Consider the following 27,761-nt stretch of genomic DNA (forward strand, 5'->3'; position numbering starts at 1 on the left):
TTCTAGATACTCTATTCACATGTCATACCAATAGCACCCTTTCTTTCTCAGTTTATAGCAAATCCACCTACACGGATAGATACATACACAGATTTTCCCATCAACTTTCCCCTCCTAGCAATATGGTGTTATCAAAACTTGTCACTAGAGCTTCCAGTCTCTGTTCTACCCAGGCTGAACTTACAGCTGGACTCTCCTTTATTTGCCCTGAACCTTCTTGTCCAATGGTTACAATGCCAGAAAAATTGGCAAATTTAATTGTTCCTCACATTCCTCTCAACATGTAGACTAGAGATTAATTATATAGTTGGTTTTATCCTTTCTCTAAGTGTAAGCAAACAAAGTTTGCACCTGAAGTACTTTCAGGACTGGGCCAACTCGTGGTAAAGGTGGTATAAGTTCTCATCACTTGCCTTAGTATCTCCCATAATGCAAAGCACATCTCCTTGTGGACATGTATAATGCTATGCATTAAGGGCACTACCCAGACCAGTTTTGACCTTTATTGAGGTTTCATCAGTGGGAGCCAGACCCAGAGGTGGTGATACTAAGCTTGAAGTAATTGAGAAGTCATATTTACTTATACAAGTTGCCAAAGGGTATCACACCCTATTATTAAAATTCTCTGGATTAGAGATAGGTTTATGGAAGTTTTTTTCACTTGGCTATGCTACTAATTATATAGTGGGTTTTATCCTTTATCTATTTGTAAGCAAACAAAGTTTGTGCCTGAAGTATTTTCAGGACTGGGATAAGTCGTGGTAAAGGTGGAGTTAATATAAGTTCCATAAAAATATAAATGCAGACTAGAGTATTGCTATAATTGTTTCTTATATCTGGGACACCGTAGAAAAAATAGTCAAAATCCTAAAAATGTGCAATCTCTGCATTGCATTCAAACCTCATCTGAAGCTGGCTTTCCTAATCCATTCTCCCAAGTGCCCCTACTTCCTCTTGCTGTTCCAGGTGTGTACAAAGTTATTTGTTCTTGCAATTTATCATATCATATTATGGTCCAATTGCCTACAAGAACATAAGAAATACATCTGCTGCCATAAGTAAGTTCAGTCAGGCCTAATTGACCAGCATTTGGATACCTTGCACAGAATGAAATTGAAGGAAACTACTATTCTTCACCACAAAAATACAAACTTGGAAGACTTTTTTTTTAAGAATCACAGCAGATTTAAAAAAAAAAACCCAACCAAATTCTTAATAAATATGGTTTTGTTAAACTTACCAAGATTTAGGAAACTAATTCTTAGGCTTTCCACTCAGTAGCTAGCCAACAGCACCTGTAGAGGATGCCCCTAATAGGACTTTAGGCTTTGTCTAATTTTTCCATTTATTCTTTTGTACAATTTTTTCATTGTTTTTCTGATGATGTATCAATGACTGAGACGAAATATAGGATCAGAAATTTGTGTTTAATTCTTTATACATTCTGTATTTATTCCATTAAGCCTTATTATAAGTCACCATGTCTTAATAAAAAAAAGTATTCTGTATCAAAAAAAAAAAAAAAACACGTTTAATAATATATGTTTATAACATGTCTCCTCTACTCTATCTATCAAATAGCTTTGTAACCTACAGACCTTGAGTCTGTTCTCATTGGGAGCATTCCTTATAATTTGTCACAATCTTATTCACTTGTCTCTTAATCTTCTCCACATTCCTAGTGAAACAAGGTGACCAGATCTGTGTGTAGTTAAACCTAATTAATGCCTTATAAAGAAGAATAACAACTCCTCACTATTCTTGTTTATAATTGTGTTCTTCAATATCTAAATATCTATATAATTCAATGAGCTGTTTTTTTTTTTTTTATAACTCTGTAATATGTTCTCTAAACTATACCGCCCTGTTCACAATGATGCCCAGATCCCTGGCTTTCCATGAAGTCAGACTCATCAAGGGAGGTCACACTGTTGCACACAATTGTCATCGAACCGCGCCATAAACTGATTCAGTGTGTCTATACCCACAACACACTCGGGCAATGCATTCCACTCACTAACCACCCTCCATGCAAAGAACCTACTCCTCTGTTCACACCCTCCTTATACAGTTTCCAGTGTGGCAGTCTATCAAAAGTCTTTACAAAATCTAAGTACACCACTGTATAAGCATCTCCCCTGTCCAAGGTATTTATCACTTTGTTATAGTACATAAGTAAGTTAGTGAAATATGATCTCTCCTTAACAAACCCATGCTGATAACCATAGAGAATACTGCTGTTATTAGGCCCTGGCAGGTGGCATGTTCGAAGTATGCAATATACACAGGCACCTCAGAAGAAAAAGCACCTAAAAGAGTTTAAATTAACAACGAATGGTACACAATGGTACATATTATTATGAATGTACGTCATCTTCCATTCGGGGCCCCTACAGATCTTCCCGGAAATGAACAAATAAATTCTGAAATTGTATCCTGGACCTGATTATATCACTGTAATTTTTGATTAAAATTTACAAAAATATACCTAAAATAGTTCTTCTTTATTTTTTGATGTATCATAAATCAACTTATGATTAATTTTTGAGTTCCGTCTAAGGGCCGTATCCTAATTTTAATCGGATCGGATGCATGTGGTCCTCCCCTAAAAGTTGGCTTACTACTGATAACTCATTCTTCTCGACATTCGAGCCTGTTATATTAGCAGGCTGTTAGGGCGGCATCAGCGACACAAAATAATCAGCGAACTCTCGAGTTCAATGCGAAACGTTCTTGTAAAATTCTCTTATCTATTTTCGTTGAATCTTCAAAATTAATTTATTTATTAATGCAAAATTAATGTAAAGAATATTTGACTATTTTATATTATTTCGAAAATTTATATAACTTGAAAAAATTTGTATAAGCAGGACTAATCTGCAGGTAACATTATACTGTAAACCGGTTTTCATTTGTTTTTCATTTCCTGTTCATTTTATTCACACTTTATTCAAAAAAAAACTTTTTTGGAAATTATCATTAATCGCCAATAGTTCTACTTCTCACCAATCTCTCAAGGAATTGAGAGAATCCCTTCATCACAACTCCAGATGTACAGCCTTATCACCACCTTTATGCAGTGGAACAATTTTACCCTCCTTCCACTCCCTTGGAACTTGTGCAGTTGTAAGACTTATTAAATAGGCATAGCAATGCTACTACCAATTCCCTGGAACATTCCCTTGAGATGCATGGTGATGTCATCAAATCCTATCACCTTATTGACATTATCAAATTCCTGCCATGTACCATCAAGGGGTGTACAGGATTTGATGGTACTACATGAAAAATTTACATCATTACTAACTTCCTATCTACAATTTTTCTCCAAATCAGTCTGTTACTTGTCAAGACTCAAACATTATCGGCTCTTATATTTCTATTGTCAGGCACTTTGTACCGTATCAACCCATCTATATCTTGGTCTTCCTCTGGGTTATTTTCCTGCCAACCTGGCAGAGAACACTTGTTTTGCTAATCTTTCCTCGCCCATTCTATTTAAGTGACCATACCACCTGAGATTAGCTCTGCTAACGCATTCTTGGATGCTGACAATGTCAAGTTCTTTCCTAATATCCTCATTTTTAATATGATATTGCCATTGATGCCATCTGTTCACGCCTATAATCTTTCTCAGGACTCTCATATCTGTGGTCTCTAGTCTTTGGTCAAGTGTTTTACTTCTGACCCAGCTCTCAGATCCATAAGTAGTTAAAACTGGTTTGAACAGTGTCTTGTATACAGCTAATTTAGTGTTCTGACTAATTTCTCTCTTATTCCATATGAATTTATTCATTGACTTCCTACCATACCAGCTTTGTTGATTCTGTTGTCTATTTCCATATTTAATTTACCAACTTCACTAAAAATCATGCCTAAGTAGGCTGAAATGTTTTACTTGTTCCACAGGTTTCCAGTTCACAACAGTTGACATTTTCAGCGATTCTGCCTATTTTTATTGTCTCTGTCTTTTTACTGCTGACCTTCATACCATATCTATTACAACAGTTATTCGATTTAGTCAGGGAATCTTGCAGACTTGTAGCAGATTTATTTAGAAGTATAACATCATCTGCATAAAGCAAAGAGCTGACATTAACATTTCCAATTTTGATATCATGTTTAATACTACTTTCCTTCATAATGTAATCCATATAGATAATGAATAACAGATGTGATAATGTACATCATTGTCTCACAAAAGATTTAACATTAAACCACCTTCCTGTACTTCCTTCAATTCTAACTGCTGACTTACAACTCAAATAAAAACTAAGTATTGCTTCATATAATGCCCCATTGCTTGATATAATGCCCCCAGATCAGCAAAACTTAAATATAGATCTTTGTTATATTCCCATGTTTTCTCAACTATTTGTCATAAAGTGAATATCTGATCCTGACACCCTCTATTTGGCCTGAATCCAGCTTGTTCTTCACCGAGTTTTTCTCCCACAATTCTTCTCAACCGTTTCTCAAGTATACTTGCATAAATCTTCCCATGTTCACTCACAATTAAGCCATCCTCTCCTATGTCCTCTACCCTTAAGTCCCTCATGATTCCACCCTGATCAGGATGAAATACCCCTATAAATTAATCACTGAATACATCAAGAATGTCTTCTACAGCAGTTACCTTTGTCTCTCAATCTGTCCTCCTACTCCACATGCCAAAGACCACTGGCTACCTTTGTGAATCTTCTCTGGACTACCCATTCCATCATACCCTTGTCACCATGAAAATCCGGTGACCAAATCTGAGCACAATGATCCATATGAGCCTGATCATCTTACTTTATCTTACCATGTTCATTCTTCCTTCTTCTTGCCACATATCTAAAAAAAACTCTAGGGTTTTTCATTGTCTGATTTGTCAGTTTCTGCTCATACTCTACTTTTGTTTTCTTTACTAATTCACTCTCCTGGATTGTTCTTTATACTCTTCATGTGACTGATTATTACCATTCCTCCGAAGTACTTTCTTTTTCCAGATTTCATGTTTAACTTCCACATTCATCCATTTTACACCTACCTTATTCAACCTTTTGGCATTCGGAATACAGTCATACATTGATGCTGTTATATATTTCTTTGTCAGTTCCCATGCACCATTTATTTCCTTACCACTCAACTCCTCGTTCCACGTTATAGCTCAAAGCTGTCTCCTAAGCTTGTCGTAAGCTTCTCTTAAGCTTATCAATTTCTCGTGGTCCAGTTCCATCATATAGTATGCAGCTTGTATTCTCCTCTTCCCAAAGCGCATTACTTTACACTTTGCCACATTAAACTGATAGCTGTTATCCCATGCTGCCATCCTATTTAATCCTGCAGGATCTCTGTATGAACTTCATTACGAAATCACTCTTCCCAGTTTTGCATCATTTGGCAAACAACTGGATATGTTCCCTTAAATTATTTCCTTTAATACTGATGTAAAATTTAAATAGCAGTAGTCAAAGTACAGGACACCGTAGTAGGTCACCTGTCAAATGATATCAAATTCTTTGCAGAATGGAAATAAATTTCATCATAGCCATTATATTAGTTTATTTGTAATGGCTTCATAAAAATATGTGGGTTTATCATAATTGGTCTTTACTTTAATGAAATCATTAAAGTAACAGTCACTTTGTCTAACAATGACTAACTGATATATAATTTTACATTTTATGTGGTGAATTATAATAACCCTTACAAATTTTCCAATCAGAAAATAAAAATAATACTGAACTGAAGATGATCAAAATTAAATTGATTAACTCTAATAACCCTCTGCTTTCTACTAAAACAGACATATTATCTCTACTTCCACCCTTATCAATTGCTAAAAGATTTATCCTTTTCCTGTATTATAACATTTAGATAAATCTTGCCTTGAACGTAGTATATCATCTTCTAATTGACCACTATTCACATATATCCCTACGAAATACATATTAAATTCATCTGCAGCTAGATTATTCTGAATTATTTGATTTGAGCTAGTTATCTTTTGTTTATTTTATTTCTGTTATCCTTACCTGTTTTTATATATCTTTGTACATAAATGATGTAGGAAATAACCTGAAAAGAAATATTCAGTTGTTTGCCGAAATTAAGTAGAGTAATAGTTAATCAAGGTGATGTGGAAAGCTTGCAGGATGATTTAAATAGGCTGTATGTATGGGCAAATGATAATAAGTATCAGTTTAATATGGAGAAATGTAAAGTTATGCATTACCACAGTGGTTCTCAAACTGTGGGGTGCAACCCCCCCTGCGGGGGGGGATAGCTTGAAAGGGGGATGCGGCATACTTTCCTACAGATAAAAATTAAAACTGCAATAAATCAGTTTTAAAAATAACAAAGAAAAACTTTTGATGATACAGGTTTTAATTATCATGAATTTCAAAATAACTAATAATTACTTTCTTCACTCGCACTTAAAAAACGCGTGTGCCAGAGGCAGTGTTGATGGTTCGACAGCGGCCACATCCTCTTCCAGGCAGCACTATGCACGTGCAGCTGAAAGCAGCGACGTAATGACATCTTATTGGTGCTTGTTTCAGTGCAATTGTGCTGATTTGTTTACCTCTTAAAGTTGACTTGATTACGAACAATTGATCATGAAGCATTTCCTGAATAGTGATAGAAATGAAGATACCTGTGATCCTTCAACTAGTGATGGGAAAGAAGCTACTCGGAGTGTGAAAACAAGAGGGTATGATGAGAACTATTTATCATTAGACTTTACGGAAACTAATCAATGATGAAGAACGTCTGCAATGTGTAATCTGTTTAAGTATTTTAGCTGCAGATAGTATGAAACCTAACAAATTAAAGAGACATTTTAAAACCAAACATCCTGATTTTACAAATAAACCAAAAGATTTTTTTGTTGGAAAGCTTAGTGGCAGGGGGGGGACTGACTATGTTTTCTCTTGTCAGGTGGGGTTCAGAGGTAAAAATTTTGAGAACCACTGATGTACCACATTGATGGAACTGTACTCCAGGAAATAGATGAAGCTAGTGATTTAGGGGTGATGGTAGATAGAGAGTTACAGTTTAGAGGACATATTGCTTAGGTTGCTAAGGTAGCTCATAAGATTATTTATCTGTTGAAGAACACATTAACAAGTAGAGATAACGAAGTTGTCATTGCTCTTTATAAGGCCTTGAGACCTCCACATCTAGATTACTGTGCTGAGGTCTGGTCTTATGTGTTTCTTGGAGATGAGGAATTAGTGCAGAAAATTCAGAGGCGAATGACCAAGATGGTAAATGGTCTGTGGAGTGTTCCATATGAGGATAGATTGAGGGTGTGTGAATTGCAAAAGTAGTTTGATAGAAACGTTTAAGTTACTTAAAAGGTTTTATAGGATTATTGGTAGGAAAATGTTTCAGCATGTGGCTAGAGGGGCCACAGCAAGAGGTCATCTCTGGAAGTTGAATAAAGGTGTGGTCAATAGGAGTGTGAGGACTAGACATTTTGCTTGGAGAGTTGTGAATGAGTGGAATGGGTTGCCAAAGTTAGTTGTGAGTGATTTGTCTGTTAATGGTTCAAGGATAGGTATGATAGATTGTGTGGATAGTTTGTGTCTCATGCAATTGAGTCTTTGGAGCTGCCCATACAATAATGATATTCCAATCTGATATTCTCCAGTTTATGCAACAGCTTTTCATGTGGTTTTCTATCAAATACCTTAGCAAAGTTTAACAGTATCGTACTGGATCCATGATACATTATGATACTGTTGGATTTTGCTATTATAAGCAAAGTAATTTCATTGAATGTTGCATTAAAATGAATATTTATATGTGCTATACTTATAAGTCATATCACTAAATTGTATGTTGATTTCAGAATATTATAATGCCTCCTGTAAAGTCTGGGTATCAGAGAAGAAAAAAGTATCATATATGTCACGAACATCATCTACTCTAAAGTGGTATCATATGTTTATTCTGTAAGTTCTTTTTTTTTTCTCATAATTATAATTATTAAGAGTTATTATGGCACTTTTCTGTTCCTTGAGACATCTAATCAGAATGTCCTTCATTGATTCAGTAATCATTAAATATTACTGAAAGTTTACAGAATTTACAACTCATGAAAAGCTTACCAAGGTAATAAAACAAGCAGTAAGAAGATATCTCATGTTTCATCTTTTGTACTAATGCCATCAAGGATAAGATTGATAACACTGAATGGAATAGCGTGCATGCACAAACACACACACACACTGTACCTGTAATAAGTTTATGGTGTGCTATTCACTCTTTGTCAGATTTATTCCTGATGATGTCATCAGTACAAATGATGAACCACAGGTTATTTATCCTAGTAAACTTTCACTATTATCATCATCCTCTTAAAACCCCATGGAGTCAGACTCATCTAGTAGGACCCTTGTCATACACACAGCTCATCATACTGCAACGTAAACACATTTAAATTCTCTGCAGATACCACACTCTTAGGCAAGGCATTCCAATCATTCACAACTATGCAATCAAAAAAACCTGCTTCTCGCCCCCTTGTTCACACCCTCCTTATACAATCTCCAGTGATAACCTCTTGTTCTCCCGACATTTTATGAAAAATCCCTTCAACATCGATCCTATAACAACCCCTTACAAACTTGTACATCTCTATCCTATTGCTTGTCTTCCTCCTATCCAGACTTCATGAATTCTCTCCATTCAATCTTTCCTCATATTCAACATTCCAGAGATCAGGAACTACCTTAGTCAATCTCCTGTGGACCATTTCCAACATCTCTTCATCATTTTTAAAAACAGATGAATAGACTAATCAAGGCCTTACTTACACTATTGAACAAGAATTTTCTTATTTCTACAAGTCAGTGTTCTCTGCATCATTCCCAAAATTCATTGTGTGGTCCTCACAGTTTTGGCAATGTGTCCTCTAAATTTTAGATCCTTATCCATGATCACCCCAAGATCTCTTATTTTCTACATCCCATCTTTGTTTTCCAAATTTTAAAACCTTATGTTTTGCAACATTGAACTGGTATCCCCATTCCCATGCCCGTTCACTCAGCCTATTCAAGTCTTGTAAGGCCAAAACATCTGCTCCACTCCTCATAGTTCATCCCAACTTTGCATCATCTGCAAACAACTGAATATCCCTATCTAAATCTTACTCAATATCACTAACATACAGGTTAAACAGCAATGGTTCTAAAACAGATCCCTGAGATATATTATTAGTGACTTTCCTCTTTAGTGATATTACTCCCTTATACACAACTTGCTGATACCGGCTGTCTAATATTCAACCCCATCTGCTCTAGTTTGACTATCAACTTATCATGCAGTAATCTATCAAAAGCCTTTTTAAAATTTAAGTATATTACTTTGTATCCATCTCCTTTGTCCAATGAAGCAGTTACCTTATTGTAATAAGTAGATTAATAAAACACGACCTCACTTTAGTAAATCCACGCTGTCCATCAAAGATAATACCATTGTTGTGAAACCAATTCTGGATCCTAGTTCTCATCAGCTTCTGCAATAAATTAACCACAACAACTGACAACAGATAGGTCTATAATATGATGCTTGAGTTCTGTCATCTCCCTTATGAAGCAGCACAATCTTGCCTTCCTTCCACTCCTTTGGATTTGGCATAGTTCAAGTTCCAAAGGAGTGAATAGAGCTCCCATATGTTAAGGCAGATGCCAACTCCCTGGCACATTCCTTCAAAATGCATGGTGATATATTATCAAGTCCCACAACCTTACTAACATCAAGTTTTCTCAATTCCCCATATACCTCTTGCTCACTTACAGTCAGTCTCTCATCCTCATCATCAATTGTTCTCAAACTTTCCATGATGTCACATTCACAAGAATGAAACACTTTTATGAACTGCTCATTACATATCTCAACTATATACTCTGCAGCAGTTGTTCTTATACCATTTTCTCCAATCAGTGTCATGCTTTCATAATCATTCTTATTTTTTTTGGTGGCTACATATCGATAGAATTCCCTAGGATATATATATATATATATATATATATTTTTTTTTTTTTGTCTTCATTAGCTAACTGCTGCTCATACTTCACTTTTGCTACCCTTACCAAATAAGTCACCCTACTTGCCTCTTTTCTTTGTAATCCTCATGATATCGATTATTACCACTCTTTTGTTGTCTCCATATGCATTTTTCCTCTATTGCATGCTTAATCTTTTCATTTATCCATTTCACACCTACCTTATTTAACCTTCTAACCTCTGGAATACATTTAGATCTACTAGATAGTTCTTGAATATTCCCCAAGCAGCATTGATCTCCTTTCTGTCCACCTCCTCATTCCATGCTACACCTGCAAGTTGTCTCCTAAGCTTCTCTTAATCACCAGCCTTGTAATTCCACATATACCCATACCTTCTCCTCACAGAGGTCCTCACACCTGACAACCACCCAGGTAATCACTCGCCAACTGGAGGGTGATTTCACACCTCATTTATGATAACATCCTCTAATAAGATGACCAAATCCAAAAACCCCCAGTCCTCATGTGCCCTCTGTTACATACTGCTTGAGGTAGTTGTCCCTCAAAAACTTGAAAAACTCATTTTCTTTACTTCCAGTTGCTATCTCATCATTCCAGTCTATATTACCATAATTAAAATCACCCATAATGATCACCCTTTACTTATTTCCTTGACTAATTTTATTATACATTTTATGGCCACTACTAACCACATTATCAGGTTTATAAGAACATCCAACTAAGTATTTCATTCTATTCACTTCTATCTCACTCTATCTTTGCCTCAATTCATCACTGTCATACCGGGGCAACACACTAACTACTTTTCCTATCGCTCTGTTATCTTTTATCCTTCTCAACAACTTCTCTTTTTACTCTTTCTGTCTTCATGAAACACATCTTATTCTTCAATCTATATTCCCGTCAGGATGTCATCCTCATCCAACCATGTCTCACTTATTCCAACAATTTTTGGATTTATTTATTTATTCTTATGGCAAAAGGAATACAAAGCAGGTCAATGTCCAGTCCAGAAAGCCAATCCAGGGCCTCGTCCATCACCTGGTAGATGTCCTGGAGGCTACCACAATGAAATTGTTGCCTTAGGCAGTCATTCACAATTTTTGGATGAACAGACTCAATCAATGCAACCATCATTTGCTTTGTTTCTTACACTTCTAGCATTTGTATACAAACATAACAGCTCACTCCTTAATCTATAACAAGTTTCACTGATACCACTTATTAGATGCGACTTCTCCATACTTAACTCGAGTCATTTCTTTTTCTCCTTATTCATCTTAGAACTTTCTTCAAATCTGTTTTCCCTTTATCTCAGGTTATCTCCCTTTCCCTTTTTGTCTACACATGCATTCACATCCTCTTGGAGCATCAACCTTCCTCAAAATGCATTCCCCTGTCCACCTTGAGCCTCCCTGTTTGTCTTGCACACCTGTTGTCTCATTCTCTATACTCATGCCACCCATTTCTTCATTCGTAACATTCAATCTCTTCTTCTTCACTCTCCTGCTCTTTCACATTGCTTCTTACTTGATCAGATTTATTCTCTGCACTCATTTCTGTACCTTCCAGCAGCAGTCTCTCCAAATGACTCACACCAAAACCATTCAAATGCAGTCCATCACTCTTATACAGTTCAATTCATCCTTCAAACTCATTTCACATATTAATAGACTGCACTATTTTTTCCTCATATACCTCTGCTGACATATCATTCACAATCTTCACTCCTATCTGACTATATTTCCTATCACACTATTATCTTTTATCCTTCTCTACAACCTCCCGATATCCAGTCTTACATGTTCCTTGTTCTCAGTCATTTGTTCCTATTACCATGCCAACTCTTTTGCTCATTTAATCCTCATATCCAACTCCTCAATCACTGTACTCATTTTATCTACAGGAAAACAAACTTTGTGCATCTTCTTATTTATTATGCCTCTAATAATCAAATCCCCATACAATGCTACTCACGGGGTCTTTTGTTACCTCTTTCATACCGACATCATTAGTTTCATCATATTCACTCTTCCATACATATCTTGAATTCTCTTCATTTCACTCCACATCCATTTTATCTCTTGCATCATCTTAACCCACTCAACTTTCAACTCTTGCATCATTTTTTTCACTCATTCACTCTCTCAGTTTTATTGCCAGCCATGCATGCTTGTTAACCGTCAGTGCTGCTCACCATCTTGCCATTAATTGCACTCTGTTTATCAACTTCTGCTACATTTGTATTACTTTCATCATGCTTGCCATTGATTGTTCATCAGATCACTCATTTGCTTTTTCAAAACTTTCTTACCAATTTTTTGCTGCTCTTTTACTCTGTACATCTTTGATGTCAGACGTGTATCATCTTTCTTGTGGCATTCTTACTACTAACACTTTGTTACATACGTTACTGCTCAAATACTCATTCATATCACTTGTTAAAATCAGTGAAAAGCTATTCTGTGTATTGTAAGAATTGGTAAGAATGTTAGATTGAAACAAAGTGAGTAGATGAATAAGACCTACATAATATTACAGTTTGAATAGAACATTAACATTATATATGGCATTTAGTAGGATTATATTGATTCATGATGCATGTCCTGAAAACACTGCCTTAGTACTATAAATACATAAATTGAGAGGCAAATTGATGAGAAGCATTTTATTTTGGAGCTGAAAAATGTCATATTTAAGAATAATTAATATTAGATTTATCTATAGAAGATTCATGTTTTATGAGTGATTTCTTATTTGTTTTTAAGAGTTTTTGCTCATGTGATGTTTAGGAAAAAATCTGTTTCCTTATAGTGTATTATATAGTTCAATATAACACCAATGCGTGGCATAATAATGGCAGGTGAATTTAATATGAGAGATTTCATTTGCTGCAGTGTATGTGAGATGTATTCATTATGAAGAGTGAAAGATTTGTAGAAGGAAAGTGAGAGGTGTATGCAGTTGTATAGGAAATTTGAAAGTTCGGTGCCAGAAGTGCAGGGAAAGTAAGAAACATAGTAATAGTCAGAAACAAAAGGCATGAAAATGTGTACTGGTTTGATTGTAAATTGAGGGAGGCTGAATAGAATTTGAGTCATAGCATGAAAGTGATAGCATGGAATAGCATATAATACTTGTAATAAGCTTATGTGCTATTCCATTGTCATACTATGCTTGATGATGCTATTAGTAAAAATGATGAACCACAGGAACAGTGAGTTGTATGGGAGAGATAGAGTACTATATCAGGGATCCCATACCCACTCTCACAGAACAAAATTTGAGCTTAACAATTACAGAAATGTCCATAGTAGGGCTTGAAAACAAAAAGGAAAGGAATATTTAAAGGGAAGGGAGTTTTTATGGCAGTTCTGCAACATGAGAAGCACTTAACAAGAATATAACAAAATCATATGACTGAGATCCTAATTATAGATATTAGTGATGCTCTCATCCTGACAGCCACACTAAAATGAAAGTGCTGATTGCTTTGGCCGATGCTAATAAATTTTAAAGGTGAAAAGTAGTGTGATAGATAATATGAAACTTTATTGTAAGAACCAAGTTGAGAAGGAGAACCCAGTTGTAAATTCAGTGTGTGCTGTATATGTAATGTGTAGTTGGGCAGGGTGTCTCTGGATTTCCCTTCAAAAATGCAGAGTATTTTATACTTATTGTATTGGCATTGTGCTTTCAACATCTGTAACTCTTGTTTCTATATCCCCCCCGCCCTTACACCCACCCACCCACCCACCCATACACACACACACACACACACACACACACACACACACACAAGGCTCCAAATCTTGTAGCACAAAGTGCTATTGTATTGACAGAAGTGACAAAGCGCCTTATTGATAGTTTTTTTTATGATGATAGTACATCCGCATTCCTCTCATTTGTCAATCCTTGTAACAGTTACATTGCAGGATTTTAGATTCATTTTTCTATAGCCTGTGCCTTATGACATTTTCAATGGGATCAGGACAGTCTTGTGAATTTCATTGTACCAAAACATCATGTGTGTCTTAACAATAAAGATCTTATTTTCATCTTCTGTTGGTAATACCACATCTTAAGCAAAATCAGATTTTTCTTCTTTAGCTAATGTACACATGTAGGTTTTCCTAGTACAATACATCACACCCATAACCTCCCAAAATCTTGCCCTTAAGAAACTATAGACATGTAAACACAAGATTATTTTAATATTTGCCAAATATTTCAGTCGGAAAGATAACAGACTATCTTCAGTGGCTACATAGGAACAGTTTTTAACAAGGTGGAATACCAACAATTGATCATTCAAAAGTAGAATGAGCCATGTGATGCTACATTGCCAAGCATTAAAGAGGGGGGGGGGGGGTAGAGGAAAAATTTCATCAGAGTGATGATTAAATTATAGGTATTAATTCACAATTTCATATAATAATCTTAATTTATAAATAGCATTAGACTAATGTAGGAATTAAAAGTTTCGATTTAAAAAAAAAATTAATGTGTTATCCTGATTAAACTTTCCCATATTTTTGATAAGGATATACAGTCATTTCGATTTAAGTTAGGGCGTTGAAGACACATGTGTCTAGATGGCTAGTCTTGGAGCAGAGGATGTTGTGGCTTGTGTCTATTCCCACGCTGAGCCAATCCAGACTTATCGGATTTGTTGTGCTGAATGTATGATTGATGTTCTTGAATTTGAATTCTTTTTTCTATAGAGCGTCCTGTTTGTCCAAAGTAGGACAGATTGCAGTTACAAGGAACTTGATACACACCAGGCAGAGACATAGTTGAGCATTTATCTTTAGAAGAGGGGCAGGGGCGCGCCGACCATATGTGCAATGTGTGCAATGCACACAGGCACCAGGATAGGAAAGCCGCCAAAGAGGAGGAAATACTTAAAAAAAAAAACATTTTTTTAAAGTAATTTTTTTATTTGGGGGGGGGGGGGATAGGGGCACCAACTAAAGTTTTGCACACAGGTGCTGGACATTACTGGTGCACCCCCGAAGAGGGGAAATAGGTGGATATTTTATTAATAGGTATATAAGTGACTGTTAAATCATATTTCTTCAGAATTCTTGAAATTGGTTCTGAAATCCCGGAAATATATGGAATTGGAACACGGTGTATTGAATCTTTGTTGTTCTGGATTGGATTGCAGGAATCGAACAGATGTTGTGTACTTTTTTCGGAGAAGCCATTTAATTTCATGCGATGTTTGATAGTTGAAATTTCTTTCTGTAATTCATGAGGAGTTGAACAATTAGTTCTAGCTCATCAGATTAAACATTTTATGATTCCTGTTTTTTGATAAGGATGATGAGCAGATTGTTTGAGAATATGACATCCAGTGAAAGTGGGTTTTCTGTAAACTGTTGTTGTTAGAATACCTGAAGGTGAACAGATGAGGAGGACATCTAAAAAGGATGACTTGTTGTCTTTTTCAATCTCCATGGTGAACTTAATACGAGGATGTAAGGAATTGATTCTGGCTAAAAAGGAAGGTAAGGAATCTCTGTTATGAGGATACACTGAAAAGATGTTACCTATATATCTCACCCAAAAGGATGGTTGAGGGGGGATATAGATGAAAATAGGACGTCTTCTAGATTTTCTAAATAAAAGTTGGCTAGAGTAGGTGAAAGTGGACTTCCCATGGCTGTTCTTTCTACTTGGTTGTAGAATTTGTTTTGACACAAGAAATATCTAGAGTGCATCATGAAATGAAATAATTTTATAATGTCTTGTGGGAATATGTCAGCAAGTAATTGTAAAGTCTCTTTGAGAAGTACATTAGTATATAGACATACTACATCAACGCTCACCATAAGATCAGTAGGTTGTAATGAGATATTTTTTTAATTTATTTAGGAAATCCAAAGAGTTTTTTTCAAAAAAGATTGTAAAGTCCTTTGAGAGGTACATTAGTATATAGAGATTCTACATTGAAGCTCACCATAAGATCAGTAGGTTGTAATGAGATATTTTTTAATTTATTTAGGAAATCCAAAGAAATCCAGGATTTCAGAACCAATTTCAAGAATTCTGAAGAAATATGATTTAACAGCCACTTATATACCTATTAACAAAATATCCACCTATTTCCCCTCTTCTAACGATAAACAATGTCTCTGCCTGGTGTGTATCAAGTTCCTTGTAATTGCAATCTGTCCTACTTTGGACAAACAGTACGCTCTATAGAATAAAGAATTCAAGAACATCGATCATACATTCAGCACAACAAATCCGATAAGTCTGGATTAGCTCAGCACGGGATAGAGACAAGCCTCAACGTCCTCTGCTCCAAGACTTGCCTTCTACACAGATGTCGCTATAAATTTGGACACCTATTCAAAGAGAGTGCTGAGGCCTTACTTCAATGCCCTAACTTAAATCAAAATGACTATATATCCTTATCAAAAATATGGGAAAGTTTAATCAGGATAACACATTAATTTTTTTTTAATTGAGACTTTTTATTCCTACATTAGTGTAATTATAAATTAAGATTATTATATGAAATTGTGAATTAATACTTATAATTTAATCATCACTGATGAAATTTTTCCTCTTTCTCTTTTATTTTTTCTTTCCTTCTCTTTATTGCTCAGAAATGTAACATCACGTGTCTCGTTCTACTTTTGACTAATCAATTGTTGGTATTCCACCTTGTTAAAAACTATTCCTATGTAGCCACTGAAATAGTCTGTTAGTCTGAAATATTTGGCAAATATTAAAATAATCTTGTGTTTACGTGTCTATAATTCTGCTCAAAACACCACTTCTCATCTGTATGGCTACTAACACTATACAAATCGATCCAACATTATAATACTGTTTTCACATTTAGTGTGGTGTTGCAGAAATCCTCTAAAAATGCTTGATACTCTCAAAAAAAAAAAAGCTATTTCTGTTTATATATGATCCTTTCACAGGCTCTCTCCAATCCTTTCTTAGTCTAGTTCTGCTTTATGACTTTTCTGTAAGTATTTTCACAGGTATTTTACTATTCTGTTGAAGCGGCTTCTGCCCTCTTTAGCCACACCTTACCCACTTTCCTTCTAGTCTGTAAAAACAGCCAATTGTTGGTTAGCATCCATCTATTCACTGTCTAGTTTCAAACCTCCAAAACTAACTTCTCACTTCTTCTTTCAGGAATAGTTTTTTCCTTAAATTGTTTCCACAAGGACTACAATCTTCAGCTGTTCAAGAAACACACAACAGTTCTTTCTCTTCATAAACACTTGTCTTCATATAACCTGGATCTCTAGGTTTTTTTAACTTTATGTGGAGTTAAATGTATAATTTGTGCACACATATATATCTTAGCCTATGTAGATGACTTCTGTCTTGTAATTCTGATGTGAAACTCATATCAGAAAAATCTGAATTTTTATTGAATTGCTATAGATGGATGACATATAAACATAAAAAAAAAAGTGTTTGCAAGGAATGCATAAATTCAACAGAAATTTTTGAACATTATTGTACATGAAACACATTAACAGCTCGAGAAGAGCTAGAATATTGGAAAACTAGAGCATGTAATTAAGTACATTATTAATTTTGATTTTGCAAGTATTATTAGCACATGGCTTCCACGAAGTCAGAAGACTCATGGAATACTTAAGAATACTGGTAAAAAAAAAAAAAAAAAAAATCAACTAACGCCTTTTATTCCCTAATAGGGAGTAGGTGAGGCCTTTATACCCTATCTAGCTTTTAGAGACTGAGTGGGCAGTTCAATCTCCACCGGTAGCCAATCAGAGATAGCTGGCCCATGTCTATCACTAATTATAGCAGCCACCAATACACACATCAAAGCATACCTTAAACTCATTTGTTGTCTCCACACTCTCAAGCAATGCATTCCACTCACAAACCAATCTACATGCAGAAAACCTACTCTTCATTCCCCCTGCACCAATCCTCCTCATACAGTTTTTGAGTTCTACACCTGTCTCCCTCCATTGTATGAAAAAAAAAAAATTCTCCCCATTAACCTGGTAACAACCCCCACCAACTTATGCCTTAATCATATCCCACTTCTCCTCCTATTAGCCACTGAATTAGCATTAATGTGTTTACACATCAAGAATTGTATGAGAAGGGTCCATTGAAGTTGACATCACATTTGGATGTTATTGAAATAAGATGGATATGAAGCTTATATTGCTGATGTATTTTATCCAGGTTGCCATTTGTAAGGTTAAGAAAACTCTTCAAATGGCACTCCTGAAATATGTTCTCATACTTCACATTCTACAGATGTGAAAGGAAACCACTTTGGTCTTTTCTCAACCCTTTCCAATATGAAAACCAAGTGATCAGATCCACCTGTAGTGGGCTACTACATCTGCTTCACTTTTCATTGTTCTTCCCAACTTGTCATCATCTGCAAACACTGCATATCATCAGTTAAAATTCACCCCAGTATCATTAATATAGAAGCGGAAAACCATAGTGGCCCCAAAACAGACCCCACAGCACACTAGTGAGTTTTGGGATACTGCACTCCATACACAACTTGCTCAGATCTATCTGACAGCCAATCACCTATACAACTCAATCTAGAACATAATCTGATCTGTTCCAATTTCATCAATTACCAGCTTGCTGTTATAAATCAAATAACAGAAAAATAAATTAACAAACCAATAGTTATATGTTTGATTGACTTAGAGAAGGCTTTCAACAGAATCAGATTACGGTATATTCTGAAATTACTAACATCAAGAAAGATGCCACTGCAAATCATCGAAATGATGAAAGATATATCCACAATAAATGAATGGTTAATAAGATATCAGAACACAAATACACAGAAAATCCCTATCAGGAAAGGAATCAGACAAGATGTTTAATTTCATGTTTATTTAACATATCTTCTCTGTTTCTCTACAAGAAAAGAAATTGGTTGGGCTACTAATTCATTTATGCTTACTTTTGTTTCTTTTGTTAGATATATTTTTTGTTATATGGGTATCCCTTGATTAACATGATTAATTAATTCCTCAATGTTACTGCGTATATCAAAATCGTGTCAATCAAATATAATAATCAGTGGTAAAAATTGCAGTTCGTTCATGATCGATTACTGTATTAATAATTTGCTTTATATGGTACTCTTTTAGGAAAGATAAAAAATGAATGCAAAGTAAATGTTTAATAAATGCTTGTACCTACATTAGTTAGTGCAATTTTTTAGAAAAAAAAAAAAAAAAGTTATCAAGAGCTATTTGAACAGTTTTCGAATAGTTTTTCTTCTTATAAGCATATATTCTATGATAACAAGCAAAATGATACTCTAGACCTCGGCAAACAAGCATTCTTCGATTAACATCTGGATCCATATCCATTACTTACTGCTTAGGCGATTCTAAACTGCAAAATATTCCATCCAGTTCTTTGATTGTTATCTCTTTTGGAACCTCATCTTCACATTCCATTTGTTCGTTGTCACTGAAATCTTTTGAATTTGAATCCAATAATTCTTTAATATCTTCTGCATCAATACCATCAAAATCAAGGTCTTCACCTATTGCAATGATTTTTTCAACCATGTTGTTCACAGGATTTCGAAAATCACCTAAGTTATTAGTGCATTCTGGCAAAAGGTTTTTCCAAACAGCTCTCATGCAGCTAGAAGACACTTGCTCCCACAAGTCATGAATGTTTTCAATTGCGTGTTTAATGTCAAAATTTTTACAAAATTCTTGGAGTGGAATTGCATTTTCTCCCGTTGTTGTTTCTACTGACTTTGAGAATGTCTTTTTAAGAAAATAGGCTTTGAAAGTTGCAATGATGTCCATGGGTTGTAGCAATGATGTCGCATTTGGTGGAAAAAATAAAACTTTCACATTCTCGCACTGATTAAGTAGGAACGAATGATTTAACCTCCCAACCGGCCAGTGTGGATGAAATATTTAACACTCCCTAGCTTTTTTCATGGATCAAAACTTTGTCGGCATTCTACCTTTTATCATGCCATTACCTTCCTCCGCTGTTAATCTCGTTACGGCTATTCCATAGCCATTAGTGGATTAACTGTTACTGAGTGACCTTTGTGTCCCCCTCCCCCTGTCTTTAGGTCTATTGTGTTGTTTAGAATTTCATTTACTGTCCTAAGTTATTTGACCTATCTTGCCTCTAAAATGATTTATTGTATCTCTTCCGAAAAATTGAAACGAATTTCACATATGTGAAAAAAATCAATCCTGAAATGAAAACTGATCAGCTTTTGCAATGAATCTATTTAGTGATAGTAAATTTGGTGTATTTTATTCTACAAATCAGTGCACCGGAAGTGTTGCACTGATTATTCTTTCACTTTACATATAATAATTGAATAATTTTTTTTCGAATTTTCGAATTTTCAAATGTTTGCTTTGAAAATATTATGTCAAATATTTATATTTTTAAATAATATTTATTGAAATAAATATGTCCTTTTTCTTTCGTTTCTAGCGAAATAGCATTATATGGATCATCACATTTCAGATTTAGATACGATTTTTTGTTATTCATAAAGACAAAATAAAAAAAAAAATGTTAAAATGCTAAATTGCATTACTCGGTTTCCGATTGTGTGTCTTTTTGGTATCAAAAATTTATATCCAATGATATTTTAGCAGTGATTCTTCGCCTTCGTCATTTATTTATTTATTTGTATTATGCATATTACAATAATATCTAGTGCATAACCTCGTAGATATGTTGAAAATATAATGTGAAAAATATCATATACGGAATGATTCAACATTTTGCTCATTTTGAAGATTTTCTAATGCCCCCCCCCCCTCCTTATTCTCTCCTGGAACTCAATTGCATAACTACTCTAAATTTCTATACAGGTTTGAAAGCTTTTCTAGACAGCATTTAAAATCAATTACTTCATTTTACCATTTTGACAATAGATATACGGCAATCAGATTGTATCGTGAAGCTTCTAAATCTGTTCTATTTATTTGCAATCTAAAACCAGCTGTTCTACTGCCCGCTGAAATTCTGTGAAATTTTAGAAATAATATGGTATATTTTCAACATGCAAAATTGTTTATATGCATACCACACAAAAGAAAGTAAGTTCAGTAGTATTATTTGTGTTTGTTTTTCTTTAAAAAAATCTAAATATTACTTCTTCTGTTGCTGGAAGCTATTTCTGAAATAATCTACGTCTTGTAAATACTTGGTAATATCCTCTTAGCTGGAGGAAAAGTTGAAGGCTTATTACTCTCAGTGCTATTGAGAAGAAAGGGGAGAACACTAAAGTGCCTCAAGCTGTAGTGCAGAATATGTCAAGAATGTCTTGTTTCCTTTTCAATTGTTGATTACCTATATCCTAACAGAAATACTGATATTTCGTTTACGTGCTTATACATTATTTATGCCAAAATAATTGCTTAATTTATAATGATCAGTTTCACTTATATTATCAAAAATTAGAAATTAAATCATACAATTATCTTGAAAAAGAGGATTTGAATTATTTTCAAAGAAAAGGTGCATATGCGTTTCATAATCTTCTTTTTTTGGGGGGGGGGGGTATAGACCTAATCAATCTGCAGATATTTCAGATAATTTATTTCATAAATCGTTCGCAAGACAGCTGTTACAAACGTAAATCACTTGGGGAACATACCCATTCATTTTAGTGTAAAATAGTAGCAAAGGTTCAGTTACTTTAGATATGTAATCTAGAAGAAAATGTTATGTCTGCTGAGATTAGAATCTTACGTGAAATTTTTTCTGACATGATTTCTCTATTCGTTATAATGTAACTAATTTCCAGATTTTTTTCTCTCCTGCAGACTTTATGTTATATGCAGCGATTTCTTCTTTGTACTACAAGAAAAAAAATCAGATAACAGGAGAAAAATATGTAGTATTTTCTTTTCCACTGACTGAATTTACAATGTTTTTTCTTTGTGTTTTGAAGAGAAAGTGCAAATGACTTTTTCTTACTATTTTTGCCATTATAACATCTCATATAATTATAAGAGTGATATTTTACCGTTTTTCTCCACACGAGAAACAGAAATAAGGTAGTAATAATATTGTTGATTCTGTCAAACTTCATTGTAGCAGAAATTTTTATTACAAAACTTTGTAATATATATATATATATATATATATATCTCCGAAACAAGAAATTTGGAACCCATATCACATCAATGTCGAGTGTTGGCAAGGTGAAAATGTTCCCGTTATTATTTATATATTTCATTTATTAACTAGAAGGGCAATGCCCAACCCCCCGTATTCCGGTATGGTAGGCCAGTTCTCCTTCAATTGTGATAACTCGAGACGGAGTTCCACCCCTGAATTCTGATGACTCGAATTTTGAAGACTCGACACTCAGGCTAGCCCCTGAGTTTCAAAATGTTTCGATAAACATGACATAAAAAGGCTTATCATTTTTTATATATATACAGGGTGTTCGGGATAAATTTGACAGTTTCGTAAGGAAAAAGAAAATCTTCTTTGTATCTATTAAATTTAATGAATTGACAAAAAACATTACAGGCAGAGTTAATTACAATACTATCAACAAGATTTACTCAAAATAACCACCATTAGCATCGATCACAGCTTCAATCCTGCTTCGGAACCTCGAACAAGCTGATGCTACAGTCTCCCTGGGAAGGGCCGCAAAAACTGTTTTAATTTTATCCATTAACTGGGCTTTTGTATTACTGGAAGTGCGATTGGTGTCTTTTTCAACTGCGCCCCATACAAAATAATCCATGGGGTTAAGGTCTGGGGAGTTTGGAGGCCAAACATTTGGACTGGTGAAGTCGTAGAAATTTTCAGACAACCATTTTTGACTTTTCCCAGAGGTGTGGCAAGGGGCCGAATCCTGCTGCCATACATACGGCCTACCATTGGCTACCCTTGTTATCCAGGGCTTGACTACAGTGTTTAGCAACTCCACGTAGCCATCTGAAGTCAACCTGAGGCCCTCTTGGAAAAAATGCGGAGGCATCACATTGCCTTCAGAGGATACACATCCGAAAACCATCACAGTTTGGGGAAATTTAGTCTGCATTACACGAGGAATGTCCTTTGTACTGTATGCAAGCCATCTGTTATTCTGCGTGTTGTGTTTTTGATCCTGGCAAAAGTTTTTCTCATCGGAAAAGAACCAGATTGTTTGTGGTTCCGCAGGATGTTTCACTTTGCTTAGAAGTTTCTTCGCGTTTATCAAACGTTTTTCACGGGCCTTTTCTGTAAGCAGCTGACCTTTGCGGCGCTTGTATGAGTAGTAGCGGAGGTCTTCATTGAGTGCAAGCTTCATAGTAGAGGCTGCAACATTCATTTCACGTGACAAAGCCCGAATTCCAATGCCAGGGATCTTCAACACCTGTTCCTGCAGATTTGCGAGGAATTCTGCTGTACGAACGCAATCAGATCGTCTGCTAGGGATCTTTCTTCTTGCTACATCCTCGTAGTCACCATTGCAAGTCTCTAGTTCATGCCTGATTGTTTTTACTGTATTCAGGGAGCATTGGGCAGCAGTCGAAATATCCTTATTTTGATGGCCGGCACGAATCATCATGATACAAGTTATTCTCTTCCATGATTCAGGTGGGTTCCAGCTATCCATCCTTTCTGACATCTTGTATATGAATGAAGAAGGGTCCAACCTTTTAAATGAAGAGAAGTGTGTGTTAATACATGTAACTTACGGAAAAATATAATTAATTATAAATATGTCAAATTTATCCCGAACACCCTGTATATATATATATATATATATGTGTGTGTGTGTGTGTGTGGAAAGTATTTTACCTTGGGTATAAGAAATGTTAAAGATACCAAGCTATTTTAAACCTGGTTTTACTCCATTTCCCAAGTAAGCAAACAGACAAATAAGTCAAGTTTGCGCCTGCACGTAACGCAAGTCTAGCTGACCTTGCAGGTGGTGCAAGACCAAGATAACTCATGGTAAAAGTAGAATAAGCTCTGATCACTAATCTTAATATTTACCCCTAATGCAAAGCACCTCTCCTGGAGGAGATGTATGATGCTTTATATTAAAGGCAATGGGCCCATTACCCAGACCGGTTTCGACCTTTATTGAGGTGTATTTAAGTAAAGACCTCTCTCTAAAAATTAGGACAATCCCTGGACCACTCCATAGTAGCCGAAAGACCATCCAACTCAGCGTTGTTCCACTTAGTGCCAGGCTCACCCCGTCACCGAGAAGAACTTCTGAGCGTTGGCTCTACCCAGTAGCAGGCTCACCCCACCACCAGCCAAAGCCATAATCTCAGCGGTGGCCCTACTCAGAGACAGGCAAAAACTATCACCAAGCAGCACCTGTCAAAGCCATCCCCCATCAGTGGGAGCCAGGCTGGAAATATCAAGATTTTAGTAATACAGAGCTTATAAGTATTTTACCAGAACAAGTTTCCACAAGGTGTTTTAACCTTATAAAATAAAAATCTCTGGAGGAGATATAAATGTAGAAAGTATTTTACCTTGGGTATAATGAATGTTAAAGATACCAAGCTATTTTAAACCTGGTTTTACTCCATTTCCCAAGTAAGCAAACAGACAAATAAGTCAAGTTTGCGCCTGCACATAATGCAGGTCTAGCTGACCTTGCAGGTAGTGCAAGACCAAGATAACTCATGGTAAAAGTAGAATAAGCTCTGATCACTAATCTTAATATTTATCCCTAATGCAAAGCACGTCTCCTGGAGGAGATGTATGATGCTTTATATTAAAGGCAATGGGCCCATTACCCAGACCGGTTTCGACCTTTATTGAGGTGTATTTAAGTAAAGACCTCTCTCTAAAAATTAGGACGATCCCTAGACCACTCCATAGTAGCCGAAAGACCGTCCAACTCAGCGTTGTTCCACTTAGTGCCAGGCTCACTCCGTCACCGAGAAGAACTTCTGAGCGTTGGCTCTACCCAGTAGCAGGCTCACCCCACCACCAGCCAAAGCCATAATCTCAGCGGTGGCCCTACTCAGAGACAGGCAAAAACTATCACCAAGCAGCGCCTGTCAAAGCCATCCCCCATCAGTGGGAGCCAGGCTAGAAATATCAAGATTTATAGTCCTTATAAGGACTGGCTTAAAGGGGCGAAGCAAGAATGCTTTTCATATTCCCCGTTATCTGTAGAGGACAGTGTAGGGATAAGGTGTTATTGAGCTAATAAAGCTCTGATCATGGCAGGAGGGTAACAGCAATAGCCGAGCCTCAGTTAGAACTTCATTGGCTACAGCATTGCCATCCATTACCCTCCAAGAGTATTGGATTGAATGAATCAATCACTGCATCTCACGGTCGATTGACGAAAATATTCTTTCCATATCAAGATTTTAGTAATACAGAGCTTATAAGTATTTTACCAGAACAAGTTTCCACAAGGTGTTTTAACCTTATAAAATAAAAATCTCTGGAGGAGATATAAATGTAGAAAGTATTTTACCTTGGGTATAATGAATGTTAAAGATACCAAGCTATTTTAAACCTGGTTTTACTCCATTTCCCAAGTAAGCAAACAGACAAATAAGTCAAGTTTGCGTCTGCACGTAATGCAAGTCTAGCTGATCCTGCAGGTAGTGCAAGACCAAGATAACTCATGGTAAAAGTAGAATATATAGTAAAGTAGAATATAAGCTCTGTATTACTAAAATCGCGATATTTCTAGCCTGGCTCCCACTGATGAGACCTCAATAAAGGTCGAAACCGGTCTGGGTAGTGGCCCCTTGCCTTTAATACAAAGCAGCATCATACATCTCCTCCAGGAGATGTGCTTTGCATTAGGGGTAAATATTAAGATTAGTGATCAGAGCTTATTCTACTTTTACCATGAGTTATCTTGGTCTTGCACTACCTGCAGGGTCAGCTAGACTTGCATTACGTGCAGGCGCAAACTTGACTTATTTGTCAAGTTTGCGCCTGCACGTAATGCAGGCGCAAATATATATATATATATATATATATATATATAAATACCCTTGGAGGGTAATGGATGGCAATGCTGTAGCCAATGAAGTTCTAACTGAGGCTCGGCTATTGCTGTTACCCTCCTGCCATGATCAGAGCTTTAATAGCTCAATAACACCTTACCCCTACACTGTCCGCTACAGATAACGGGGAAGATGAAAAGCATTCTTGCTTCGCCCTTTTAAGCCAGTCCTTATAAGGACTATAAGGATAAATCGAAATTAGAAAATTAAATGTCCTATGAACTGAAATATTTCTATGTTAAATAAATATTATGTTTAAAGTGAGATGAGATAGATATTATATTTTAAATTGAAACCACTTTTTTTCTGAATTTAAATAAATATTTAGGAATTAAATTCAGATGGTACTCTCAAATATTAAAACTTATTATGGTATTATTATATATATTATGTTATATAGAGAAAAGCTGTTCAAAACACTGCAGTTGTATGGTATAGATGTAATATTTTGAAGAGCTTTTTTCTTTACAATATAGTGTCTAGTAAAGTTTTCCAATAGGAGGTGGAATGACGTGATTTGTAAACTCATGCTGTCCGACTCATGCGAGAACCTTGGCTGGCACCGTGTCAAGAAGAGTCAATTCATGTTGAACGGGAGAAAGAAATAAGGCGATGTACGAATTCTTCACCAACACGCGAAATCACGTACTTTATGCTATTATAATATTTCAATATTATAAACGCATAAAATTTTCCAACTGTTGTACAAACAAAATAGTTACTACTTAAAAATCTAGAATTTTCATAAAAGAAAAGCTAATTTTCCGAAGTGTAATAATAAACATCCATCCCACGAAATGCATTGATTACCCTAATATCGGAACTGTTTTGATGGTCTTGAAAACAAACATTTTTTATTTCATACTGTTCAGAATTTAAAATTCTTGAACAGCGTGGAACACCTTGAAGCAAAGCTAAACACACAAAGCAGTTTTACACTCAGGGCACCAGATTTTTGTTTCCTTTCTGATATTTTTTTTATTACATACATAATATTTGCGTGCAGGTTTTTTTTTTATTAGCCATTGGTGGTAGATTTTCAGGATAATGGTTGGAGTTAGCAGCGTTCAACCTCAGATATCTGGCAGGATTTCCTGTTTTTCTGCTTGCTGAAGAAGGTGCATGTGCATGCAGCAATGCATTCGCAATTTCTATTCTGTATTCTAGATATGTTATGGTAGACAAACATTTTTTCTTGTACAGGAGGAAACTGTTCCAAATAACAAAATCCAATACATGCCCAAACACTTTTTTGTAATATTTTTATGCTGTTTCCTCATTACAGAATAGAATGATAGCTGCTGATCGCACCTGTTGACTCCACCCATAGTGTCGTTGTATGCACACACAGCAATGGGTTTTTCTTTCTTTAAACCATGCTTCTCCACGGATTCCGTTGATGGATTGTGCAGGGAAGACAGCAAAAAAACATCTTTTTTGTCTTTCCAACGTAGTGCAAAGACTTTCCCTCGCTGATAAGTTCGGATTTCCCCCTTCGATAGCTTTTGTGAAGCCAGATCTGGAGGCATATCTCACCTTTTTGCATTTACAGTACCATAACTATCTGTACGATGCTGTAAAAGCAAATCAGCGAGTTCAGGACACATATAGTAATTATCCATTATAATGCAGTAACCTTTCCCCAGTAAAGGGTCTAGTAACTGCATTACTGCACACATCGACAAGGGGAGATCCGAATATTTATCATGCTCGATTACAGTTTGCTTTCCCGTATAAG

The sequence above is a fragment of the Typopeltis vanoorti genome, chromosome 3 (assembly GCF_054136105.1).
Source record: "Typopeltis vanoorti isolate ZY-2024b chromosome 3, IOZ_Tvanoo_1.0, whole genome shotgun sequence".
NCBI classification, from domain to species: domain Eukaryota; kingdom Metazoa; phylum Arthropoda; class Arachnida; order Uropygi; family Thelyphonidae; genus Typopeltis; species Typopeltis vanoorti.